The sequence below is a fragment of the Diceros bicornis genome, chromosome 1 (assembly GCF_020826845.1).
Source record: "Diceros bicornis minor isolate mBicDic1 chromosome 1, mDicBic1.mat.cur, whole genome shotgun sequence".
NCBI classification, from domain to species: domain Eukaryota; kingdom Metazoa; phylum Chordata; class Mammalia; order Perissodactyla; family Rhinocerotidae; genus Diceros; species Diceros bicornis.
In genome coordinates this window covers 59,834,026-59,841,267 of record NC_080740.1, presented here as the reverse complement: position 1 = coordinate 59,841,267, position 7,242 = coordinate 59,834,026, and positions in this window count along the sequence as shown.

Here is a 7,242-nt window from a genome sequence, read left to right as displayed (position 1 = left end):
TCTGTTCTCATGGAAACAAACTGGAGGCCCTGTGGTGTGGTATGGAAGTCAGATATAGTGGGAGGACATGAGTGGGTCTCAGTGGTACTAGGTGGGGACGGTGTTGAGACACACACCTTTCATCTCAAATGCCTTGACACCTCATTGCCCTCTCTGCCGTTGCCCCTCCACTTTCAGGCTTAGACGAAAGGCCACACTGCAGTGTGAGATCTGGCTTCCAAGTGCCACCAAGGGCTGGATGACAGAACCCAGAAGCTTGGGGTGAACCTTGACCCATGGGGATAGGTTGTGGGTGGGAGCTGTGGGCTACTCCAAGATGTGCGTCCTCCTTACAGCCTTCTGGAGAAGTCCCACCACATGCTGAGCACACACCAGCTGAGCAGCCTGCAGTGTCTCTCTGTGGCCCGTCGGAAGCGCAGTTGGGACAGTGAGGCACCGCACCACCTTGCCTTCATCTTCCCTGCATGTATTTCCCTTTTCTTCACCCTCAGCCTGCTGGGCTTTCACCTGAACCCTGGCCACAAGCTCTGCTGCTAGAGGACCTAAGACAAGGGGTTTCTGAGAGCTGTCTCCCCATATGTCCTACTCCGTGGTGACTGCCGGAGCCTGAGTCTGACCACTCCAGTGCTGCTGCTGAAGCCAAAGAAATAGAGACCTCAGGGGGACAGGAACCAACCAACTACTTTCCAGATGGGGGACAATGGGGGTGGACATCTGAGAGATGAGGGAGGCGAGGGCAGGCAGGGCCGGGAAGGAGGGAGAGGAGAACAGAGGGTAGAAAGGTAAATCCCGGTGAAATTTGTCCCTTATAAATGGTTCTATGCAGGGAGTTTTCTGGGAAAGAGTGGCTGGATCCTGGAGGTGAGAAGGGAGGACAATATTCCCTCCCCCAGCTTGAGTGGACACACCCATGCACGCAGGGCTGGGAGTGAGTGCCTCTGAGCCCCCTCAGACCTCCATATTCCTCGGTGGGGGCAGTGTCTCACTCTCAGATGATCCGGAGAGTGAAAACATCCGGAGTGAGTGGGGGTGCTGGGGGCAGGAGGAGGCAGCGGCAGGCAGAAGGTCCAGAGCAGCAACCTTGACCGCTCCCTTTTCCAGGGCAAGGAGGCCAAGTAGGGGCTGGACGGGAGCTGAGGGACCCCCTTCCTGGTCTAGGTCTCCCACCCTCTGGCTACTCCAAATCCCCCAGGTCATAAACACTGCAGGCCCATGGCACAACCCCCTCCAGAGCAGAGCCTCACACTCCAGTGGAGGTGTGTGCCCCAGGAGGGACCGGCCCAGCGGCAATTTGGTGGTTTGCAGAGAGGCAGGGCAGGAGGAAGTTCAGGCAGAGACTGAGAAGAGAGAACAAGTGTCCCTAAGGTCACCCCCGTACCCACCCTGGGGAGTGCCCCAGGCTGGGGCAGAAGTCCTGGCTTCAAACTGTGGTCTGCTCATTCTTGGGGTCATCCCAGTCACTCTACCCGCAGGCAGGGCCCCCCTTTTCCTGCATTTTCAAAGCAGAAAGAGGGGCAGAGTAGAGGGACCTGAGCCCCAGCCAGTCAGCCTCGCCTGCCTGGAATACACGAATGAGACTGAAGGAGGCCATCTTTGGTAGAATGCATGGATGTTTTTCTAAGGAGCGGTTCATAACTGTCATCAGATGCTCATAAAAGTTTAAGTTCTCCCTGTGCTGTCCAGTATGGTAGCCACTAGCTACATGTGGCTATTTCAGTTTAAATTAATTACAATAAAATAAAATAATTCAGCTCCTTTGGCTCACCCACCACATTTCAAGTCTCAGTGGTTACATGTGGCTGGTGGCTACCATGCTGGACAGCACAGATATAGAACACGTCCATCATTGCACTATTGGACATAATGCTGCCCATTAACTTTAAAAAAAATTTTTGGCTTTATTGAGGTATAATTGACAAAATTGTATGAATTTAAAGTATCCAATGTGATGACTTGATATATGTATATATTGTGAAATGGTTACCACAATGAAGTTAGCTAACACATACATCACCTCACATAGTTATATTTTTGTGTGTGTGATAAGAACATTTAAGATTTACTCTTTTAGCAAATTTCAAATACACAATACAGTATTAACTATAGTCACCATGCTGAACATTAGATCTGTGCCCATTAATTTCATGCATCGAGAAACTGAGACCTAAAGGAGTAACCTACCCAAGGCCCCCAAGGGGAGTAGTGGTAGCTGGAGGACGAGATGCCCTTCATAAAATGTCTTGCAGTAAAATTGCATAAAAATATCTCCTCATAGATACAGCTTGTGTCAACACCCCAGGGTGGAAGGAGACAGGGCTCCGGTGAGGGTGGGGATGGGGCAAGGAGGGTGTTCTTTGTTTGTTCCTCCCCTCCCCACTCCTCAGGACTGCCCCAGCCCTCCGGGATAAAGGAGGCTTAGAGGCCTGGAACTCCCTCCCCTCCCCCATGATGACCTCATCCTCACAAAAATGTGAGAAGGGCAGTGGGGAGGGGAGGGAAGGTGGGGGGCCAGGATGTGGGTGGGGAGATGGCAAAGTCCTCAGGCCAGAGAAATTGGGAGTGGGAGGGCTGTGCTGATCCTAACCAGTCTCCATGCAGCCATCTTCCTAAAATCCAAGTCTGAACCTATCACCCCATGCTTAAACTCTTCTTGGAATGGAGACCAAATCCCAACCAAGAATTACAAGGGTCTGCATGGCCTGGCCCCCGAGGTCCCTTAATCTCAGCTGGCCCCAAACTCCCCGTCTCTTTGTTCTGTCTCTATTACTCACCAGACTTGCTCCCACCTCAGGATCTTTGCACCTGTGGTTCCTTGGCCTAGAACACTCTCCCTGCCACCCCCAATTAACTCCTGCCCATCTTTCTGATCTCGGTTTAAGCACAGCTTCCTGAAGAAGCCTTCCCAGACTCCCAGGCCAGGTCAGCTTCCTCTGTTATATGTTCTTATAGGGCTTTCTTTCAGAATACTCACCTCAGTTTGTAAATAAACATTTCTTTTGGGGTTCTTTGATAAATGTCTCACTCCCCTAGTAGACCACGCTTTCCATAGTCTGTTTCTGCTCATTGTTGTATCTTTAAACTCTTGAGCAGTGGTTGCTCTAGAAGAGATGCTAAATAAAAATATGAGAAATAAATGAAATGATTGAATGGAAGTTCCCTCCTGTAAGAAGCATGCTTCTCAGAGCCACCCCCACCCCGACTGGCCCATCTCCTCAGGATCAAATGTGGGTGATGGCTGTGCCCTCTACCACCCAGAGAGGGAAGGCAGGGGAAGGAGTGAGACCTGGAGTCCCTTGGAAACAATGGAGGTGATCAGGAGTTGCAGGGGTAACAGGAAATTGGATGAGGAGTAACAAAAGTGGTGGAACCGACAAGACGACAACTGGGTAGAAATACAAGGAGTGCAGTGTGGTCTCATTTGACAATAGGATGTCACAGGATGATTGATTGAAACAAGATCATGGGATGTACCAGAGTGATGGGGTAACAGGCCAGCTAGTTTTAATTCAGAGTCACCATGGAAGTGACTAGTCCACATAGTAACAAGGAATGGGAAACATTTATTGAGCACTTATTGTGCATCAAGCCCTTTCCACATATCCATATTTCCATGGATCAACATTACAACAATCCTGTGAGGGAGGCACTATTATCATCTCCATTTTGCAGAAAAGGAAACTGAGGCACAGAGAGATTAACTAACTTGCTCAGGTCACACAGCTGGTAGAGGTGGGGTCAGGATTTGATGTTAGAGTTTTGCTTTTAATTACTACATCATACCACCTCCTTTCCGTGAACAAAATGGCCTCCTAAGTGATTGTGACTATAGTAGCCCATGATTTGGGAGGGGGGGAGGAGGAGCCAAGAGAGACACGGGAGAGTGTATTGGAAAATTCCCTTCTGCACCCCTCATTGTTTGGTTTTGCCCTTTCCTCTGCCGGCTCATGCCCCTTTTGTCCCGTGTGTTAGGGTTAAGATTTACTAATGTCATGTTCCTTCTTATTCCCCTCTCCCTGCAAAATGCCAAAGAGACTGAATCAAACTACACAATAAAGAGCATGGGAGAGAGAAAGACTGGGCTGGCTGTGGGAAAGACTTTGGGAGATGGGGTATCGAAGGGGGAGAAGTCCCAGACAGTGGAGGTTTGTGAGCCACACAGCAGTGTTGCTGTAGGTTATAAGGTCTTTTAAGAGATGAAACATTGGAGAACCTGTTTATTCTTCTTGGTTTCTGGACTGTACCTTATTATTATTTTTTTTAATAATTTTTATTTATTTATTTTTCCCCCAAAGCCCCAGTAGATAGTTGTATGTCATAGCTGCACATCCTTCTAGTTGCTGTATGTGGGACGCGGCCTCAGCATGGCCAGAGAAGCGGTGCGTTGGTGGGCACCTGGGATCCGAACCCGGGTCACCAGCAGCGGAGCGCGCACACTTAACCGCTAAGCCACGGGGCCGGCCCTGGACTGTACCTAATTTTTAAACTGTGGCTCCGTGCAGCTTATATTTGGATTAGACCAGAGCAGGGAGATCAGATGATGATGGTCAATAATGCAGCCAGGGTGAACTAGGGGGTCCAGGGTTAAGGTTTGGAGAGGGTCTGTTCCTAGTACCCTTTGCCAACCAGGCCCTGAAGGAATCACAGACGATACCCCAGAAGGAAAAGGCAGCTCAGTCCAGCTTACCAGCCACAGCTGTCCCTGGTGTAAAGTGAGTTCCTTGGCTCAGCCTGGCACTGCTGACCTTGCTGTAGGTGGACTCCTCGGACAGTAAGCATGAAGGAAGTCTGAGACTCAAGACAGCCTCCCAGGGAAGTAGCCCTCTAAGGGACCAGAGCCACCCACGCGGTCTCACTCTCCTTCCTGCGAAATGGTTCACCTCACACACTACCATTCTCCTTGCTCTTTTCCTAGGATGCCTTCAGCTCTTTCAGGACATTTCGTGACCACTCTCTGTTCCCTGTTTCTCAGACTAACAGCCCTCGCCTCATCCAAATCATCCTGGGAGGCATACACCCCCACAAGGGAACAGTTGACTTGCTGCTCTACCCCATTCTTAAGCATTCAGAGAAAAGATCAACCCCAGAACTCCACATTCCAATTCCTTGAGCCCACTGCCCTCCCTTATGCCGATCCTTCAGGGGCCAGGGCTGACATCTCCTGCAGGCTTACTCCGTGAGTCCCTGTGCCCTCAGAGCAGACCTGGTCAGTGCTCCCCGCCCCCTCCCCGAGGCATGGGGGAGGGCAGAGGACGGCCTCAGCACTTGCATTCCTGGACTGCAGCTCCACAGAGTGGAGCTTGCGGAAAGATCCACTGTACCCAAGTTCAGGGTCACAGAGGCTTCAGCCCTTGTCTTTCGAAGCCTGGGATGCCTTCATCCCTTCCTTCATTCTCACTCATCTCTATCTTGACCTGTTTCTGCCCTTAAGAAGGCTGAGAATGGAAGAGGGGGTAGGGAAGGAAAGACCTGTGCCTCCCTGGCCAGGCCCCAAGATCCAGGGACACCCCCTTTTCTAGCTCCCAATGACCCTAGAATCAAAGAGTTCTCTGCCCCACTGTGCTCAGACTACAGGAATCCCCTGAGTCTGTCCTGTCCCCTCCGTGACAGATTATGGGGACACAGAGAGAGACACAGACACGTACAGTGAGATAGAGACACACAGAGGCAGAAAGAGAGATAGACACACAGTGCAAACCACAAGAAGATTCAGAGTGAAGAAAGAAATACACTCAGAGGAAGACAGAAAGATGGAGAAGAAAAGAGACAGAAATAGGAAGAGAAATAGGGATGGGGGCCAGGGGTAGAGAGAGACAGAGACAGAGATAAGAGAAACTGAGAAAGAGAGCCAGGGAGAAAGAGAGAAGGAAGATATAACCCAAGGACTGGAGGCTCCACCTGCCCCAAAGTGTTGAGACAGAGAGCGGAAGTGGGGTCTGAGGGAAGGAGCTGGGTCTGTGGCTCTGCCCTGACCCTCTGGCTCAAGTGTCCTCAATTTGGAGACACTGAACTTGGATGGGAAAAAAATTACATTATTTTCACTAATCTCTAGCTGAAATTTAGCATTTCCTTCAATCGTGACAGTAGCAACAAACCAGTCATATTAGCCATAATTATGGCTTTGTCACCAATAAAAATCACATATATTTTTGTCTCATATTACAGTATTGCAGATATTTTGAAATATCATTTATGCTTATCACTGCTTCAAAATTATGTGAGGTATCAACCTACTGCTAGATCTTATTTAAAGCATTAATAAAGAAGCACATATATTGCTATATCACATTAAAATAGTTTTAAACTGCATTGCAATATAATTGGTTTCCTCTGTAATCCTACATATTTCTTTTTATGCATTTTAAAACATTATTCTGAGACTGGGTCCATGGGCTTTACCAGATTGCCAAAGGGGACCATGACATAAAAAAGGTTCAGAACTGTTGCATCTGGCCTCTGACCAGGATCCCCCAGCACCCATCCCTGCAAGCTCCCTGTGCCCTGTACTAATTTACCCTACTCCTCTCTCCTGCTGAGTTATTCTGAGTCCTCCAAGAAGAAGCTGCTAAGGCAGGATGAAACGTGCAAGGATTTGATTAAGGGAAATGCCTGTGACAGAAGATGAGAACCAGGGGCTGGGAGAGCTATGAAGGAGAGCGCGAAGGAAGGAAGGCTGGAAGGAAGCATCCTAGACCACTATGCAGTAGAAGGAAAGTTCAGCAAGGCCGTGGGGGTATTCTTGAGCCAACATCAGCTGTCAGAGGAGTCCCCTATCTCCCAGGAATAGACCTGCCTTAGGGTCTCCGCTGAGCTTGGTCATTAGCTGGGAGCAGCCCAGTGGGAAGCTGGCCTTAAGAGTAGGAGACGATGGATTTCAGAGAGAAGCAACTGAGGCCCTTGGTCAATTTTCATTCCTTAGAGTTGAAGGTCTGTGAGGAGCATTCTTCTGGCCCTATGGCTCCCAGACAAAAACATGTCTCCTTATCTGTAAGATAGAGGTGATAAAATTCCCTATCTTAAGGGTTGTTGTGAGAATTAATAGAAATTTGGAAAGCAATGTTCGCACAGGGCCTGGGACATAGTCAGGTCTCAATAATTGGTAGCTATTATTATGGCCACTTTAATTATTAATTATTATTATAATTCTCTTTCTCTGAGAGAAGGGCTCCAGGAGGCTTAATGGGTAGTCCCTCTCCAAGCTGGGGCAACTGGGAGAAGGCGGACCACTTCCCTACACTCCCCTGG